This window comes from Bubalus kerabau, chromosome 2, assembly GCF_029407905.1.
Source record: "Bubalus kerabau isolate K-KA32 ecotype Philippines breed swamp buffalo chromosome 2, PCC_UOA_SB_1v2, whole genome shotgun sequence".
Lineage (NCBI taxonomy): Eukaryota > Metazoa > Chordata > Mammalia > Artiodactyla > Bovidae > Bubalus > Bubalus kerabau.
In genome coordinates, this window is record NC_073625.1 from 160,158,078 (window position 1) to 160,178,164 (window position 20,087).

Genomic DNA, 20,087 nt, shown 5'->3' on the forward strand with positions numbered 1-20,087 from the left:
AGGTAAAAATAAATTAACAAATCTGTATTCTTCTAAGAACTCTAGCCCCCTTTTGATTCCTCACATGTGTTCAGTAGATTGTCTTAAATGCCTATGCATCCCTTTTTTTCTTTTTCCGTCTGTGTGTAGCAGAGATAGCTCCTACTGCGGCTGACTCCAAAGCAGCAATTTTGCTAATCATGCCCACTGAAGATTTCATGGCTGTTCCAGGTCTTTCCCGAGATGACTGAAGCTCCACTCAAGGGTCTTGCTGTGTGTGCCAAGTGCACTGTCTTGCATCCCGATGAGCGATTTCCTGTTATTGCAGCGGTGACTGGCCCGATCTCCCATTGCTGCAGAACCTGGAACCATTACGGTGACCACCTTGCACATGAAGTCTGATGTTTACTCTTTTAGGTTTTACTCTGTCTTTTATTGCAACTCCTTAGCCCTAGAAACCAGGCAATAGTCTGTACAGTTTGGTCTTTCTAAAGGGCAAATGGAGTAATAATAATAAGAAGAAGAAGACTGTTCAGAACCACCCTGATAATTGGCCAACTTCCAGTCTATATGCTTGTCAGAGCGTAAATATACTGAAAGACCAATAGCTTAAATGTAATTCTCTCTTTAAAAAACCCTACTATTGAAGCAATGAGAAGTTGTAAAAATCAGTAATTTGCCAGTCAATTCTCAAAACAAATGATAAAATAGCATTTTCCCCAATTATTTTTCTGTATGCATCTCCTATTTATTTAGGATATAGGGCAAAAGTCAAAGCATTTACTTCCTTTGAGGTTCATCTATACCTAATATAGAATTCTGAAAATAGGAACTCTCTTATATATGGTGATGAGGACCTTTGCTCTTAGCTATAGATACTTATTTGAAAAGCATTAATATGAACAAAGCATTACCATATATTTAGTACTTTATTAGTTAAAACAATCGTGGTTACTGGATTGCTGTAAATGCCTTCAAATATATGAAAAAGAAAGCTAGGTACCTGTTCTCCATGGATTGCAAGGTAGAGGGAAAGGAGAGGGAATTCAAATACCAGGAAGAGAATGCTGATCAAGTGCTCATAATACTGTAAGTTGAGGAACATACACAAAATTCCAAAGAAAGACATTTAGTTCTCTCTTGTTTACTTTTCTTTAAGAGTTAGATCATCATCATCTGCCTCAGATTTTAAAATAGTCACCCCTGGACTAAACATATTACCGTTTGTAAAACAGATAACCAATGGGAATTTGCTGTATGACTCAGGGAACTCAAGCTGTATAACAATCTAGAGGGGTGCAGTGGGGAGAGAAATGGGAGGGAGGTTCAAGAGGGAAGAGACATATGTATGCTGTGCTAAGTCACTTTAGTCATGTCCGACTCTGTGCAACCCTAGAGATGGCAGCCCACCAGGCTCTGCTGTCCCTGGGATTCTCCAGGCAAGAACACTGGAGTGGGTTGCCATTTCCTTCTCCAATGCATGAAAGTGAAAAGTGAAAGTGAAGCTACTCAGTCGTGTCCAACTCTTAGCGACCCCATGGACTTCAGCCTACCAGGCTTCTACATCCATGGGATTTTCCAGGCAAGAGTACCGGAGTGAGTTGCCATTGCCTTCTCCTAGACAATGTATACCTATGGCTTATTCATGTTGATATTTGACAGAAAACAAAATTCTGTAAAGCAATTATCCTTCAATAAAAAAATAAATAGAAAAAAGGCTATTTTCAGAGCTTTTCTGCTTAAGCTGTCTGTGGTCACTAACGTACCCAATATCTATGGAGACAGGAATGCTTTTGAAAGCTTTTACCTCAGATTGGGACTTGAACCCACATGGCTGGGACTTGAATCCATCCCAAACCCACATGGCTGGGACTTGAACCCTGCCAAAACCCACAGTACCTGGTTTCAGGACCCAGTGAAGTGCAAGTTCTTGATGTCTCATCACAGAAAGAATTCAGTGAGAGACAGTGATAGGTAAGAAGTGGATTTATTCAGATATAGAGAGAAGCACACTCCACAGACAGAGTGTGGGCCAATGTAGAGGGCGAATATGCCTACAAAATTTGGTGTGGTTAGTTTTTATAGGCTGGGTAATTTCATATGCTAATAAGTGGGAGGATTATTCCAACTATTTTTGGGAAGAGGTGGAGATTTCCAGGATTTGGGCCACTGCCCACTCCATGGTCTTCTGATAGTGCTGTGGAACTGTCATGGCACCTCTGGGTGTGTCATTTCACTTGTTGATTGAGGATTAGTTCAGTTCAGTTCAGTTGCTCAGTCATGTCCGACTCTTTGCGACCCCACGAATTGCAGCACGCCAGGCCTCCCTGTCCAACACCAGCTCCTGGAATTCACCCAAACTCGTGTCCATCGAGTTGGTGATGCCATCCAGCCATCTCATCCTCTGTCGTCCCCTTCTCCTCCTGCCCCCAATCCCTCCCAGCATCAGAGTCTTTTCCAATGAGTCAACTCTTCGCATGAGGTGGCCAAAGTACTGGAGTTTCAACTTTAGCATCAGTCCTTCCAAAGAAATCCCAGGGCTGATCTCCTTTAGAATGGACCAGTTGGATCTCCTTCCAGTCCAAGGGACTTTCAAGAGTCTTCTCCAACACCACAGTTCAAAAGCATCAGTTCTTCGGCACTCAGCTTTCTTCACAGTCCAACTCTCACATCCATACATGACCACTGGAAAAACCATAGCCTCGACTAGACAGACTTTTGTTGGCAAAGTAAGTCTCTGGTTTTTAATATGCTATCTAGATTGGTCATAACTTTCCTTCCAAGGAGTAAGCGTCTTTTAATTTCATGGCTGCAGTCATCATCTGCAGTGATTTTGGAGCCCAAAAAAGTAAAGTCTGACACTGTTTCCCCATCTATTTCCCACGAAGTGATGGGACCAGATGCCATGATCTTCATTTTCTGAATGTTGAGCTTTAAGCCAACTTTTTCACTCTCCTCTTTCACCTTCATCAAGAGGCTTTTTAGTTCCTCTTCACTTTCTGCCATAAGGGTGGTGTCATCTGCATATCTGAGGTTATTGATATTTCTCCTGGCAATCTTGATTCCAGCTTGTGCTTCTTCCCTTTCTGATTCAGGATTAAGGTCTAGTCTTGTCTACCTTCTTGGTCCCATTTGATTCTAATCAGTTTATGTTGTGTCCTTGGGCTATGCCATTTTACCAAAAGGTGTGCCCTGCTGCTTTCCCTCCTGTTACACTTTGAGTAATGGCTCATGCCAACACTTGTCACTAGTAGCAATAATTCCTAAGATGTGTAAGATCCAGGAGCAGTTATGGCTAAGACATAGTCTTTTATATTTTTAACTATGTAATTACAGTATGTTACATTTTATGCCTTTTGAGATTTCTAGTCCAGTGTTTAGGTAAAAGTGTGTTGATTTACTAACGTGTATAGCGTTAGAATGCTAATCCATATTGAAATTATCTTCTGATTAAGATAGTTTGAAAAATTCTGTGTTAAACAAAGTTAAGTGGATTTCCTTATCATAGGGCTTTTCAGAGTTTTATTATGCTAATGATTTTAAGAATTTTAAGACTGACCAAGAGAAGGATTTTATGGTTTAGGAGTTTGTGTCAGCTACATGTAATATAAACACAATTACACTGGCTTAATTAAAGGGAGATTGTGGTTTTTTTTAACCCTCCACATTAAAAAGAAGCCCAGTTTAGGCAGTCCAGGACTGGCTTAGTGTTTTCATTAAGTCATCATGTTCTGAGCTTCTTCTATCTTTCTGCTCAACCAATGTTATTGGGTGATTTTCCACCTGAAGTTCAGGAAGGTTCCTACATCTCCAGGCATTGTATTACAATTGCTTTCTGAGGTGCCTCACCTTAGTAGGTTTTTACTTAAATTTCAATGCCAGAACTAGATTATATACTTTCAGGAAGTCTGATGCCTGTGGAAGTAAGATTTTAAACCAGGAACACTGTCACTCTAACCAAATCAGGATTTCGGTAGCAAGGAAGTTGGGGAAGAATGGATCAGTTCAGTCAGTTCAGTTGCTCAGTCGTGTCCGACTCTTTGCCACCCAATGAATTGCAGCACGCCAGGCCTCCCTGTCCATCACCAACTCCCGGAGTTCACTCAGACTCACATCCATCCAGTCAGTGATGCCATCCAGCCATCTCATCCTCTGTCATCCCCTTCTCCTCCTGCCCCCAATCCCTCCCAGCATCAGAGTCTTTTCCAATGAGTCAACTCTTCGCATGAGGTGGCCAAAGTATTGAAGTTTCAGCTTTAGCATCATTCCTTCCAAAGAAATCCCAGGACTGATCTCCTTCAGAATGGACTGGTTGGATCTCCTTGCAATCCAAGGGACTCTCAAGAGTCTTCTCCAACACCACAGCATTAAGCATTCTCTAACTTGTTATTTCCATAGTTTATTGTGGTCCACACAGTCAAAGGCTTTGGCATAGTCAATAAAGCAGAAATAGATGTTTTTCTGGAACTCTCTTGCTTTTTCCATGATCCAGCGGATGTTGTCAATTTGATCTCTGGTTCCCCTGCCTTTTCTAAAACCATCTTGAACATCTGGGAATTCACGGTTCATGTATTGCTGAAGCCTGGCTTGAAGAATTTTGAGCATTACTTTACTAGCGTGTGAGATGAGTGCAATCGTGTGGTAGTTTGAGCATTCTTTGGCATTGCCTTTCTTTGGGATTGGAATGAAAACTGACATTTTCCAGTTCTTTGGCCACTGTGGAGTTTTCCAAATTTGCTGGGATATTGAGTGTAGTACTTTCACAACATCGTCTTTCAGGATTTGAAATAGCTCAACTGGAATTCCATCATCTCCACTAGCTTTGTTCATAGCTATGCTTTCTGATGCCCACTAGACTTCACATCACAGGATGTCTGGCTCTAGGTGAGTGACCACACCATTGTGATTTTCTGGGTTGTGAGGATCTTTTTTGTACAGTTCTTCTGTGTATTCTTGCCACCTCTTAATATCTTTTGCTTCTGTTAGGTCCATACCATTTCTGCCCTTTATCGAGCCCATCTTTGCATGATGTGTTCCCTTGGTATCTCTAATTTTCTTGAAGAGATCTCTAGTCTTTCCCATTCTGTTGTTTTCCTCTATTTCTTTGCATTGATTGCTGAGGAAGGCTTTCTTATCTCTTCTTGCTATTCTTTGGAACTCTGCATTCAGATGTTTATATCTTTCCTTTTCTCCTTTGCTTTTCACTTTTCTTTTCACAGCTATTTGTAAGGCCTCCCCAGACAGCCATTTTGGTTTTTTGCATTTCTTTTCCATGGGGATGGTCTTGATCCCTGTCTCCTGTACAATGTCAGGAACCTCCATCCATAGTTCATCAGGCACTCTATCTATCAGATCTAGTCCCTTAAATCTATTTCTCACTTCCACTGTATAATCATAAGGGATTTGATTTAGGTCATACCTGAATGGTATAGTGGGAAAGGCAATGGCACCCCACTCCAGTACTCTTGCCTGGAAAATCCCATGGATGGAGGAGTCTGGTAGGCTGCGGTACATGGGGTCGCTAAGAGTTGGACACGACTGAGCGACTTCATTTTCACTTTTCACTTTCATGCATTGGAGAAGGAAATGGAAACCCACTCCAGTGTTCTTGCCTGGAGAGTCCCAGGGATGGGGGAGCCTAGTGGGGTGCCATCCATGGGGTCGCATAGATTTGGACATGACTTAAGTGACTTAGCAGCAGCAGTAGCAGTGAATGGTATAGTGGTTTTCCCTACTTTCTTTAATTTAGGTCTGAATTTGGCAATAAGGAGCTCATGATCTGAGCCACAATCAGCTCCCGGTCTTGTTTTTGTTGACTGTATAGAGCTTCTCCATTTTCGGCTGCAAAGAATATAATCAATCTGATTTTGGTGCTGAACATCTGGTGATGTCCATGTGTAGAGTCTTCTCTTGTGTTGTTGGAAGAGGGTGTTTGCTATGACCAGTGTGTTCTCTTGGCAAAACTCTATTAGCCTGTGCCCTGCTTCATTCCATATTCCAAGGCTCAATTTGCCTGTTACCCCAGGTATTTCTTGACTTCCTACTTTTGCATTCTAGTCCCCTATAATGAAAAGGACATCTTTTTTGCATTTTAGTTCTAAAAGGTCTTGTAGGTATTCATAGAACCATTCAACTTCAGCTTCTTCAGCATTACTGGCTGGGGCTTAGGCTTGGGTTACTGTGATATTGAATGGTTTGCCTCAGAAGGGAACAGAGATCATTCTGTTGTTTTTGAGATTGCATCCAAGTACTGCATTTCAGACTCTTTTGTTGACCATGATGGCTACTCCGTTTCTTCTAAGGGATTCCTGCCCACAGTAGTAGATATAATGGTCATCTGAGTTAAATTCGCCCATTCCAGTCCATTTCAGTTCGCTGATTCCTAGAATGTCAACGTTCACTCTTTCCATCTCCTGTTTGATCACTTCCAATTTGCCTGGATTCATGGACCTACCATTCCAGGTTCCTATGCAATATTGCTCTTACAGCATTGGACCTTGCTTATATCACCAGTCACATCCACAACTGGGTGTTGTTTTTGCTTTGGCTCCATCCCTTCATTGTTTCTGGAGTTATTTCTCCACTGATCTCCAGTAGCATAGTGGGCACCTACCGACCTAGGGAGTTCCTCTTTCAGTGTCCTATCATTTTGGCTTTTCATACTGTTCATGGGGTTCTCAAGGTAAGAATACTGAAGTGGTTTGCCATTCCCTTCTCCAGTGGACCACATTCTGTCAGACATCTCCACCATGGGAATACCAGACACCTGACCTGCCTCTTGAGAAACCTGTATGCAGGTCAGGAAGCAACAGTTACAACTGGACATGGAACAACAGACTGGTTCCAAATAGGAAAAGGAGTACGTCAAGGCTGTATATTGTCACCCTGCTTATTTAACTTATACGCAGAGTACATCATGAGACACGCTGGGCTGGACAAAGCACAAGTTGGAATCAAGATTGCCAGGAGAAATATCAATACCCTCAGATATGCAGATGACACCACCCTTATGGCAGAAAGTGAAGAGGAACTAAAAAGCCTCTTGATTAAAGTGAAAGAGGAGAGTGAAAAAGTTGGCTTAAAGCTCAATATTCAGAAAACGAAGATCATGGCATCTGGTCCCATCATTTTGTGGGAAATGGATGGGGAAACAGTGTCAGACTTTATTTTTTTGGGCTCCAAAATCACTGAAGATGGTGACTGCAGCCATGAAATTAAAAGACGCTCACTCCTTGGAAGGAAAGTTATGACCAACCTAGATAGCATATTCAAAAGCAGAGACATTACTTTGCCAACAAAGGTCCGGCTAGTCAAGCCTATAGTTTTTCCAGTGGTCATGTATGGATGTGAGAGTTGAACTATAAAGAAAGTTGAGCGCCGAAGAATTGATGCTTTTGAACTGTGGTGTTGGAGAAGACTCTTGAGAGTCCCTTGGACTGCAAGGAGATCCAACCAGTACATTCTAAATAAGATCAGTCCTGGGTGCACTTTGGAAGGACCGGTGCTAAAGCTGAAACTTCAATACTTTGGCCACCTCATGTGAAGAGTTGACTCATTGGAAAACACTCTGATGCTGGGAGGGATTGGGGGCAGGAGAAGGGGACAACAGAGGATAAGATGGCTGGAAGGCATCACTGACTCAATGGACATGAGTTTGAGTGAACTCCAGGAGTTGGTGATGGACAGGGAGGCCTGGCGTGCTGCAATTCATGGGGTGGCACAGAGTCGGACACAACTGAGCAACTGAACTGAACTGCACTGACTGAACTTGCTATTCATGGTCCCCCTATCCAGCTCCTTTTTTTTTTTTTTTTTAATAGACTATCAGAACATATGGAGCATACTGAATCTAGTCTCTTTAGATACATATTTAAAAAAAACCTGAAACTCAATTATGCTTAAGTCCATATGTTTCTATTGTTTTATTTTTAATGCAATTATAGAAAATTTGCAGTGAATGTCCACGATAATAAAAATGTTTCTTTGTTTCAAAAGTTCTAAAGCATCTCTTTGAACTGTTACACTGTTAGTCACTTTAGGCCTCTCTTTACCCTTTTTCACAATTCAGATTTTAAAATTTATCTTAGCATTTATCTTCATTTGCAAATTGAGAGGTTTAGTTATTGAGATCATCATAAAAAGAACCAATTTTAGAACATCAAGCAGACACTTTTAATGTGGGCCATTTGTCTCTGATATCAATTTGATCTGATTACTTTATTGCATATGCATGCTACAAGTGACAGATAGCTTTAATATCACCATGATTAATAGAATATTTTTCTTAGGCTCTCCTGCAGAGAAGAGTCTCATGATGAAATATTGATAGAGTTCTTCCAAGAACAACAAAATTGTTACAATACATCACAAATCTTTAAAACTAAGACTGTATATTCCCTGACTAAATAGGTAAGTTATTTTATGGCTGAAGATGGAAATAATATACTGATTTTGTTGTATAAAAAATCATCTCAGGAGATTTTCTTGTTTACTAGAAAGGAATCTTTCCAATATCTTCAGTCCTCATGAACTCAGATTATATTTGACTGAATAATATTAAATTTGTCAATAACATCAATTTGAAAGTCAGAAACTTAGAAATATATATTAAAAATCACAATGTCTGTACTAAACTGAAAAAAGAACAATGAATAATTAAAATTTGAGAACATTCAATAGAAACAAATAGGGTACACTTTACATAAGGAAGAGGAAACATTTTGATAAAAAACATAAGATGGGTCATTTACAAATATGTGGAAACAGTGAAGGAAAGTTCTTAGATGAAGGAAGATAGGCAACAGTAATATAGAAATACAGTACTTGTGTAGTCTACTGTTTCACTCAGTCCCTTCCTGAACTTCCCCTGGATTCCTATAGGCATTGTATTTCCCATTGACATTGGGCTTGACCACATTACTAGTTTTGGCTAGTGGAAGATGAATAGATGAATGACTGAACATGCTTTTGAAGACTGGCTATATCCTTCTGTGAGCATCTGCCTTCTGACACGAGAATAGCACACTCCAGACAGTGGCTATCCATTAGCCTGGTACTTAGAATGTGAAGACACATAGAGCTAAGTCAAGGTCAACTGATCTGCAGCTGATTAGTGCCTTCATGAAAGTGAGCAAGAGATAAATGTTTGTTTTTGTAAACCACTGAGATTTGGGAAATGTTTGTTGCAACATCATAAGCTGACTAGTAAATCTGTCAATAATACAGGGCTGGAATACCTTCACATGTAAATGGATGCACAATGTCAAAAAACATTGGTTAATTCTCTTGTTGCTCAGTGCTACGTAGATCACTTCTGGTACTGTTTCTTCATTTTTCTATGTAATTTGTCTTTATTCTCACAAGGAAAATATACTTAGAAAGTGAAAGAACAAGTATGCTATAGAATCATACATATATTTAAAAAAAAAAAGTTATTGAGGGAAAACTATTGCCAGGCTCTGTTCCACACACCAGAGAAGGTAGCAGTGAACAAAAATGGTAAGTCCATGCTTTTCTGGAAGGTTAAGTTCTAGTTAAAGGTTGAATTAATTAGCCTTAATTTATCAGTAATCAGTAGTGTGAAGAAAAACAAGGCAGGGAATAAGAACCACAAGAGCCTGTGGGCAAGCAGGACTCACTGAAGATGTAGTATTTGTTGTGTTCAGTTGCTAAGTTGTGCCTGACTCTTTGCAACTCCATGAACTGTCCATGCTCCTCTGTCCTCCACCATCTCCTGGAGTTTGCTCAAATTCATGTCCATTGAGTCAGTAATACTATCTAACCATCTCATCTTCTTCCACTCCCTTCTCCTTTTGCCTTCAACCTTTCCCAGCATCATGGTGTTTTGTACAAAGCATCTAATGCAATGGAAGAAACTGGACTTCATCATCAATCAGAGCTGAGGCTGACCCACAGTTCCAGCACATATTAGCTGAGTCATTTTTTTTTTTTCCCACTTTGAGAAGTATTTTATTTTATTTTTTTTTTTTAATTTTATTTTTAGACTTTACATAACTGTATTAGTTTTGCCAAATATCAAAATGAATCCACCACAGGTATACACGTGTTCCCCATTCTGAACCCTCCTCCCTCCTCCCTCCCCATTCCCTCCCTCTGGGTCGTCCCAGTGCACCAGCCCCAAGCATCCAGTATCGTGCATCGAACCTGGACTGGCAACTCGTTTCATACATGATATTTTACATGTTTCAATGCCATTCTCCCAAATCTTCCCACCCTCTCCCTCTCCCACAGAGTCCATAAGACTGTTCTATACATCAGTGTCTCTTTTGCTGTCTCGTACACAGGGTTATTGTTACCATCTTTCTAAATTCCATATATATGCGTTAGTATACTGTATTGGTGTTTTTCTTTCTGGCTTAGCTGAGTCATTGACTGTAGCTATGCTACCTTACCTTTCTGATGTTGGTTTTTTGTTTTTTGATAGTAAAAAGGTAATTGTAAATTCCTTAAAATATTTAAAGGGGTCATCACAATATTTAGCATGTAGTAGGTCTTCAATAATTGGCAGGCCTCATTAAAGGCATTAATAGTGAGGAATGGCCTGGGAGCACAGGACCAGCTATTACTTTTACTCTGAGGTGGGACTGGGGGCTTTGGTCATGTCGGGTCCACAAGAGGAGCTTGCACAAGGTCTTACAGAGTTTTTATGAGGTGACAGCGTAAGCAACCAAGAAACCAAAGTCTTCATGTCATGGAATAAATAACAGGACACAGCAATAGAGATCTCGGGCTACGAGTCCAGAAGTCCTGCAGCCCCCAGAACCTGAGGAAGCATCAAGTATGAAGAGGGAGGAAACTTCAGCTGGGGTTTGAATGAATTGCTACTTTCACTGACTTTAGTTGCCTTAATTGGCCTGATCTACACGGATCATTTGATAAACATCCTCTTTCTCTAGCCTAGGACATCACTGCTCTAATTTCTTTTTTTCCACAAGGACATAGCAGAAGAGAGTAAAAATGGCCATTAATTGAAGGCAATGGCACCCCACTCAAGTACTCTTGCCTGGAAAGTCCCACGGATGGAGGATCCTGGTGGGCTACAGTCCATGGGGTCGCTAAGTGTCGGACACGACTGAGCGACTTCATTTTCACTTTTCACTTCCGTGCATTGGAGAAGGAAATGGCAACCCACTCCAGTGTTCTTGCCTGGAGAATCCCAGGGATGGGGGAGCCTGGTGGGCTGCGTCTATGGGGTCACACAGAGTTGGACACGATTGCAGTGATTTAGCAGCAGTAGCAGCAATTGGATTCAGAAGATCTGGATTCACATCTTGACTTTACAATTTTCTTATCACTAGTTCTTTTTTCATCTAAGATTACGTCATGTAACTATATCAAGAATTATGTAATAATAATGTATATTTTAAAACTTGTGAACTGAAAAAGCCCAGTTCAAACATTTTTACCACTCAAGAATAAAAGTTCATTCACTTGTTTATTTATTCACTCACATCCTCACTCACTACACACTGGTGAACTGGGGTAAAACATGATTCTTACTTTTAAAGATCTTTTAAATGTGTGTGGTGCAGCACCATGCCTAACATTGTTTATTATAACAGAAAATGAAACAGGCTGTGAGTGTAGTATGACAGGATTATGAGTATTCCCGCCTCGTTTTCTCCTTCACTGGTACGCTAAGCTCGGTTCCTTCCCCCCCCTCCCCCACACACACACCTCTCCTCCTATTCCAAAGCAAGAGTAAAATTTAAAAGGTAGAAGATACTTGTGTGCAAACTTGAGGAAGCAGTTTTTCTTCTTTTGGAGACTTGGTAGATGGAGACTGGAGAAGTGGAAGAAGACTGGTAGTGCTCAAAGAAGAGGAAGAATGGACAGGAAGGACAGGATTACCTCTTGCTCTTTCTATCCCCATGGCGATGTCAGCAAGCAATAGTTCTAGGCACTTGTAAGACGCCTGAAGACAGGGCAAGGATCTGCATGTAGGAACAGGCTGGAAAGGAGATCAAGACTCCTTGAATAAAAGTAGAACTGAACAGCTACTAAGCAGATCATCACTTATATAAAATTCACTGTCTTTTCTGTTTCTTTTTTCTTCTTTTTTAGAATCCTTTTTTTTTTTTTTTTTTTTGGTCTCTATCTTTTCTTTTTCTGCAAAGACTTTCCTGTTACTTCCACCTAAATGCGTACATGTGTCCACATACACATTATTTTAAATATCAGTTCACTTCAGTTGCTCAGTCATGTCAGACTCTTTGCAACCCCATGAATCGCAGCACGCCAGGCCTCCCTGTCCATCATCAACTCCCGGAGTTCACTCAGACTCATGTCCATCGAGTCAGTGATGCCATCCAGCCATCTCATCCTCTATCGTCCCCTTCTCCTCCTGCCCCAATCCCTCCCAGCATCAGAGTCTTTTCCAGTGAGTCAACTCTTTGCATGAGATGGTCAAAGTACTGGAGTTTCAGCTTTAGCATCATTCCTTCCAAAGAAATCCCAGGTCTGATCTCCTTTAGGACTGACTGGTTTGATCACCTTGCAGTCCAAGGGACTCTCAAGAGTCTTCTCCAACACCACAGTTCAAAAGCAACAATTCTTCAGCACTCAGCTTTCTTCACAGTCCAACTCTCACATCCATACATGACCACAGGAAAAACCATAGCCTTTACTAGACGAACCTTTGTTGGCAAAGTAATGTCTCTGCTTTTCAATATACTATCTAGGTTTGTCATAACTTTTCTTCCAAGGAGTAAGCGTCTTTTAATTTCATGGCTGCATTCACCGTCTGCAGTGATTTTGGAGCCCCCCAAAATGAAGTCTGACACTGTTTCCACTGTTTCCCCATCTATTTGCCATGAAGTGATGGGACCAGATGCCATGATCTTTGTTTTCTGAATGTTGAGCTTTAAGCCAACTTTTTCACTCTCCTCTTTCACTTTCATCAAGAGGCTTTTTAGTTCCTCTTCACTTTCTGCCATAAGGGTGGTGTCTTCTGCATATCTGAGGTTATTGATATTTCTCCCGGCAATCTTGATTCCAGCTTTTGCTTCTTCCAGCCCAGCGTTTCTCATGATGTACTCTGCATAGAAGTTAAATAAGCAAGGTGACAATATACAGCCTTGATGAACTCCTTTTCCTATTTGGAACAGTCTGTTGTTCCATGTCCAGTTCTAACTGTTGCTTCCTGACCTGCATACAGATTTCTCAAGAGGCAGATCAGGTGGTCTGGTATTCCCATCTCTTTCAGAATTTTCCACAGTTTATTGTGATCCACACAGTCAAAGGCTTTGGCATAGTCAATAAAGCAGAAATAGATGTTTTTCTGGAACTCTCTTGCTTTTTCCATGATCCACAGAATTTTGGCAATTTGATCTCTGGTTCCTCTGCCTTTTCTAAAACCAGCTTGAACATCTGGAAGTTCATGGTTCACGTATTGCTGAAGCCTGGCTTGGAGAATTTTGAGCATTACTTTACTAGCATGTGAGATGAGTGCAATTGTGTGGTAATTTGAGCATTCCTTGACATTGCCTTTCTTTGGGATTGGAATGAAAACTGACCTTTTCCAGTCCTGTGGCCACTGCTGAGTTTTCCAACTTTGCTGGCATATTGAGTGCAGCACTTTCACAGCATCATCTTTCAGGATTTGAAAGAGCTCAACTGGAATGCCATCACCTCCACTAGCTTTGTTCGTAATGATGCTTTATAAGGCCCCCTTGACTTCACATTCCAGGATGTCTGGCTCTAGGTCAATAATCACACCATCGTGATTATCTGGGTCATGAGGATCCTTTTTGTACAGTTCTTCTGTGTATTCTTGTCACCTCTTCTTAATATCTTCTGCTTCTGTTAGGTCCATATCATTTCTGTCCTTTATCGAGCCCATCTTTGCATGAAATGCCCCCTTGGTATCTCTAATTTTCTTGAAGAGATCTCTAGTCTTTCCCATTCTGTTGTTTTCCTCTATTTCTTTGCATTGATCACTGAGGAAGGCTTTCTTATCTCTTCTTGCTATTCTTTGGAACTCTGCATTCAGATGCTTATATCTTTCCTTTTCTCCTTTGCTTTTTGCTTCTCTTCTTTTCACAGCTATTTGTAAGGCCTCCTCAGACAACCATTTTGCCTTTTTGCATTTCTTTTCCATGGGGATGGTCTTGATCCCTGTCTCCTGTACAATGTCAGGAACCTCAGTCCATAGTTCATCAGGCATTCTATCTATCAGATCTAGTCCCTTAAATCTATTTCTCACTTCCACTGTATAATCATAAGGGATTTGATTTGGTTCATACTTGAATGGTCTAGTGGTTTTCCCTACTTTCTTCAATTTCAGTCTGAATTTGGCAATAAAGAGTTCATGATCTGAGCCACAGTCAGCTCCTGGTCTTGTTTTTGCTGACTGTATGGATATGGCAAAAATAAAATAAGTTTTAAACTTTGGCTTACTTTCAAGAATCCTCTTTGAGAGACTTTGTGTCAAAGAGGAATGATTCCTTCAACTTTTTGTTTTAAGTATTTACTAAGATTTTTGCAATTTATATAAACATTTTCTTTCTAAGACACATGTTTAGCAACAAAGTTATCAATTATATAATGTCAACAACCATAAAATACATTTTCTAAAAAAGGAACTGGATTAATAACCATAAACATCATTGCCTCTGTGTGGATTCAACCCAAATAATAACTCTCCCTCCAATCTATCTTATGGACATCTCCCACTTTCAGCTGCTTGTGGGAAATTCACATTTGGGGATCCCACTAGTAGCAAACTTTTAATTTGTTTTGAGTTGAATTCACTTCCCTTCCAAAATGTGATCCTTATTCTGGGCTTTCTCAGAAACTTAAACTTAGAACCTCAGAATTATTTTTAATTAGCATCTTTTCCTTTTCATCCATGACTAGTATCTTCATCTTATTCTACTTGCAGTACTTGGTGTTATAGGAGTCCCTCCATAGGCTCTGATAACATAATGCTATGGCATTATTCATCTCTTTTGGGAAGAATATGGTATTAATAAGTTATGACTAATAACCAAGTTTCAAAAAGACCCCTGTGCCCTTTTCCCATTCATTTCCCACAAGATAAGTTATACATACTGCAACAAGAATAGAAGATAAATTATATATATTGCAAATTCTTGTGAGAAATCTCTCTTTGTCTGGTCAATTATATATATTTGCTAATTGAAGTTTATTTTAGAGAATAGGAAAATATCTCATCTTTTGGAATGCAAATGAGGTTAAGGATGTTGTGACTTGATGTCATCGTTGAACCTGCCTCAGATGAGCTAAGAATGGTAACTGGATGTCACTTGGGGTCCTTGGTTTCTGTACTGGGGAAGGTAATAGAACAAGGTAGAATTTACCTCCTCATTGGAATAATTGCTTGGTGATTCCACTGAAGCCTGTCTGTGAGATGCAGTCAAAGCCTTCTTTTTGTATTTGCTCAAGGAAGCCAGATGAGGTCAGGCATCTGGGCTGCTTGTACTTGAAAGAAACAGCCAATTTGCTGGAGGAGTGTAAGTAGTGCATGTAATATCTGGTTATTGCTTAAGATTTTCTCGATTAGATAATAAAGAAGTAGTATAATATTTTGCATGGTCTCTTTATCTCAATATCATAAAACTTTTGTCCCATTGTAATGGAACTATACCAAGCAAAGTCTGGCCAGCTAAATGTCAGACTCTAATTCTTGTAAATCCTCAAACAATAAAAGGGTTCAGGACCTTACTGTGTAAATACCCTATGTGACCATGGGAGCATTATATGTAGAGGAAGCATCACTGAGTGGCTATTCTGAGTCTTGGGCTGCCACCTTAAAGAGCCTTGAAATTGTTAATTGTCAACAGTAAGATGTCATTCTCCATTATGCTTACTTATTACAATTTGCACATAAGTCTCTTTGTCTACTTGCAACTCAACCATCTTCTGTCTATTGTCTTTCTCATCAGGCTATACAGGCCATAGTAACAGAGATCATGTCTGTCTGGTTCACGGATGTACTCTAGTCCTCAGCAGTTTCAGGCACATCAGACAGTGCCCAGTAAACACATACTGGAGGAGTAAATAGGTGACTGAATATATCTACAGTGTTATTAAAAACCAAATTATGCCACAGGAAGTACATTTTTAGGTCCTCAAACCAATAAGGGATATGTAATACAAGACTTTGGATTAACTTACACTTAGCTCAAGAAAATACAGATAGAACAGCCTTTCTTAAAGCAACAAACTTATGTTTGCCAAGCATCATTGTTTAGCAAACCCAAACTGAAAGTTTTAGTAGATTCTGAATTTGGAAGGATCTCTTTTTCACTCCCACTTATTAGTGTTTATTGTATATAATAAGTTACAGTTAATTAAACTGTTGAAAATATCCTGTAGTATGTTTTACTTTTATCAGTAACAATAAACTTAATGAGTACATCTGGTCCTAATCTGAATATATATATTATTTATGTCAATAGTCTAAATCTTACTTTTCTTCTAGTACAAAATGCACTATTTTTTAAAAATTTATTTTGCTTTAGTTTGTTGCTCTTTAGAAAATGCACATATAGAATTGGTGCATTCTGGAATGTCTTTCTTTAGAAACAAGAGAAAAAAAAAATCCAATCCCATACAGTGATTAATGGATGAGGGTAACAATCATATTCCTGTCAGAAAAAAGAAAGAACAGTAAAAGTCTGACAACTGAAAGTTGAGATTGTGTCTAAAGTCCCATTTAGAAGGAAACAGTAAAACACAAGGTTAACAGATATTAGAGAATGAGGGCAAAATCAAAATAAAGCATCCTACAGGACTTACAAAGGAGAACTTTAAAAAGTACAATAGTCTATGATGTAGTTCAATCTAAAGAAAAATGACATATCTCCACAAGACATCAGCTAGAACTTGTTTTCCCATTGAATGCTTCCCAGTGACCGCACTTTGCAAAACAGCACTCAGCTACCTTCATTAATGGCTTTTCACCATATTGTTCCATCATTAGGGGATGATAAAGTTTCCTCTGTGATTTGAGAAAGCAGAGTTCTGGCTGCAGAATTTACTACTGGAAAAGGGAGTCTTAAAAGAAAAATTCCATTTCTCTAAATTTTTTTTTTAAGAAGAAGCAAGGATATTATCTAATAATTGACAGAACCATCAACTTTAGAACCAACTGACTTCATATTACAGACAGAAAAAAAGAGAGCAAAAAATACATAGATGAGGGATGAGAGAAGTTTTTTTTTTTTTTTTTTTTTGTTAACCATTGAGAGTCAATTCCTAGGCAGATTGATAAGAAGTCTGAGGTCCCTGAGGAGGAGAAACGGGTCTGTGGCTCTTAAGGAGGAGATAGGGGTCTGGAGTTCTCAAGAAGGAGAAAAGGACAAACTTTTTTTCTTTTAGCCCAGGGTTGATGATTACACAACAAAACAAGAGTACAGCTTAAACTCTGTACTAAAGATTATATGGGCCTCCCTTGTGGCTCAGCTGGTAAGGAATCCACCTGCAATGCGGGAGACCTGGGTTCGATCCCTGGGTTGGGAAGATGCCCTGGAGAAGGGAAAGGCTACCCACTCCAGTATTCTGGCCTGGAGATGTATCCTGCTTGAGGACATGTTTCTCCTTGAGAACCTTCTGACTAATCCTGTTATCTTCAAATGTATATTGTGAGAATGGGTCTGGTAAGACCTTTACAACCTTGAGATATTCTTTTGATTTACTGTAATAACCAGTTGAAAAAGTATATAGCTCCCTTGCTAAGACTAGCGAGTCTAGCACTAGTCTGTCCTCTATCCTTCTGATGTCTGTGTCAGAAGCTTTCTCTGTCCCTTTTCATACTTTAATAAAATTCTGCTACACAAACTGCTCTTAAGTGATCAAGCCTGGTCCCTGCTTCCAAAACTAAATCTTCTTCGGAGATCACGAATCCAACACAGTTCACTGTAAGCTATCGCCATGTCTAACTCTCCTCTCTTGCTTGCCAAGAAAATAGGAGATGGAAAAGTTAAATACTCAATACTCGAGTAACTCTTGTAACTAGAGGGTGGCTGTATGTCATAGTTTTAGTTAACAAAATCTAAATAAAAATCTTCTGGGGGGACTTTAGGAAAAGATATGTTTTTGGTAGCTCAGCTGGTAAAAAATCCACATGCAATGCAGTAGACCCCAGTTAGGTCCAATCTCTGGGTCAGGAAGATCTCCTGGAGAAGGGAAGAGTTACCCACTTCCAGTATTCTTGCCTGGAGAATTCCATGGACAGAGGAGCCTGGTAGGTTACAGTCTATGGGGTTGCAAAGAGTCAGATGGGATTTTCGTGTTTTTTTCCTAATACAAATATTAGTTACTAGCAGCCCCTGGCAGTATCCTAACCCCACTCTTTCTGCCATAAATTTAAATGTGTAGCCTGAAGCTATAAAAGTCATTCTGCAAGCCTGGGGAAAGGCTGGGTGCTACCCTGACATCATTGAACCACTAAATCGTCAGAAGCTGACTAATTCCAGACTTTTCATTGGATGAAGATAAATTCTATTTTTCAAAGCCACTGTTCTCTTTTACATACAACCAAATGTATTTCTCCCTTTACACAAGAATAGATATGAATCAAGACTTTTAATAGTGATTTTCAACATTCCCATGCAAGTTTAACTGTACAGTTATTGATTCCTTACTATTCAGCAAATTCCAAAAATTTTAGTGTAGTTCCAAAAGTTTTAGTGTCATTTCAAATTTTAATATTCTCACACATGCATATGCATATATATAAATGCTGCTGCTGCTGCCAAGTCGCTTCAGTCGTGTCCAACTCCGTGCGACCCCATAGACGGCAGCCCACCAGGCGCCCCCGTCCCTGGGATTCTCCAGGCAAGAACACTGGAGTGGGTTGCCATTTCCTTCTCCAATGCAGGAAAGTGAAAAGTGAGAGTGAAGTCCCTCAGTCATGTCTGACTCTTAGCGACCCCATGAACTGCAGCCTACCAGGCTCCTCCGTCCACGGGACTTTCCAGGCAAGAGTACTGGAGTGGGTTGCTGTTGCCTTCTAATGCTACAAACTAATAAATAGGAAAACTTAAAAGTTAATTACTTTCATCTGTATTTATTTGATTTTATTAAATGAAATAGATCAAATTTATTCAAAATCAAATGTATTTTGAATAAATATATTTTAAATTAATTTTCAGATGATCTTTGCCACCTTAATTTGGAAGGACTAAAGAAAAAAGTTAAAATTAAAAGTTTAGGACTTTCTAACTTAAAAGTTAGGACTCTGTGCTTCCATTGTGGGGGGCATGGTTTCAATGCCTATTTAAGGAACTAAGGTCCTACATGCCAAGACATGTGATCCTCCCCCCCCCAAAAAATGTTTACAAATCTGTTGATCAAGTGTTAGAAATAAATATGTATATGTGAAGTTGAAATTTAATTAAGCTTTCAAATGATACTTCCTGTTAATGTCATTTAAACTTCTAAAGTTATTAAAGCTTAAAACTGTATTGTGAGTTTTAGAACTTGCATACCATGAATTGTGGTAAGCACTGGGATAAAAAGCAAATGAGACATGCTACCCAAGTTTAAGAAGCTCATAAAGGTTCTCCATCCTCCTGCACACTAAATTACAACAGAAGTTAAAAAATGACAATGCACAGTCCTCAGCCCACACCCCTGGATTCTGGGTTCATTGGTCTAGGTTGGGATTTAAGCATTAGCATTTTTTAGTCTTCTGTGATTCTCATGTCCAGCCAGAATTGAGAACCATTCATCTACTGAGTAACATTCATATTCATTTCCAAATAAACCTAGGTAAACAAGCTTTCTATAAGGAGGGCTAGTTTATGAAATAGAATAGTGCAGAATGTGTTTAGTAAGCCTTAAGGTTATAGGAGGTAGCAGTCATCCTTTACCACAGGACTTCAAAAAGGTAATTAACTACCATGTGTGGAATTTCCATAACAATTTTGCTCATGATTTTTCTAGGTGGACAATGGATAGCCCTTTTCTGTTTAAGTTCTTGTTTAAATCATTCTGAGATGCAGTGGATTACAAATTGCTCTACACAGTGATGTCCATAATAAGCCCTCTCTTTAATGAGTGATGACTGGCCGTCCTGAGAGATGCAGCCTTGTTACTGGCTTATTTCTTACCAAGAAATT

The 20,087-nt window shown here is 39.7% G+C and overlaps 1 protein-coding gene across 1 annotated transcript in view; it reads left to right on the top strand.

The window, feature by feature from the left end:
- The first annotated feature begins 5,487 nt into the window (after window positions 1-5,487).
- Window positions 5,488-20,087, top strand: part of LOC129644008 (uncharacterized) — a 416,390-nt gene continuing 401,790 nt past the window's right edge. Inside the window, exon 1 of the mRNA XM_055569289.1 lies at window positions 5,488-5,497. The gene's annotated coding sequence lies outside the window, so the exon portion shown is untranslated. The remainder of the gene's footprint in view (window positions 5,498-20,087) is intronic.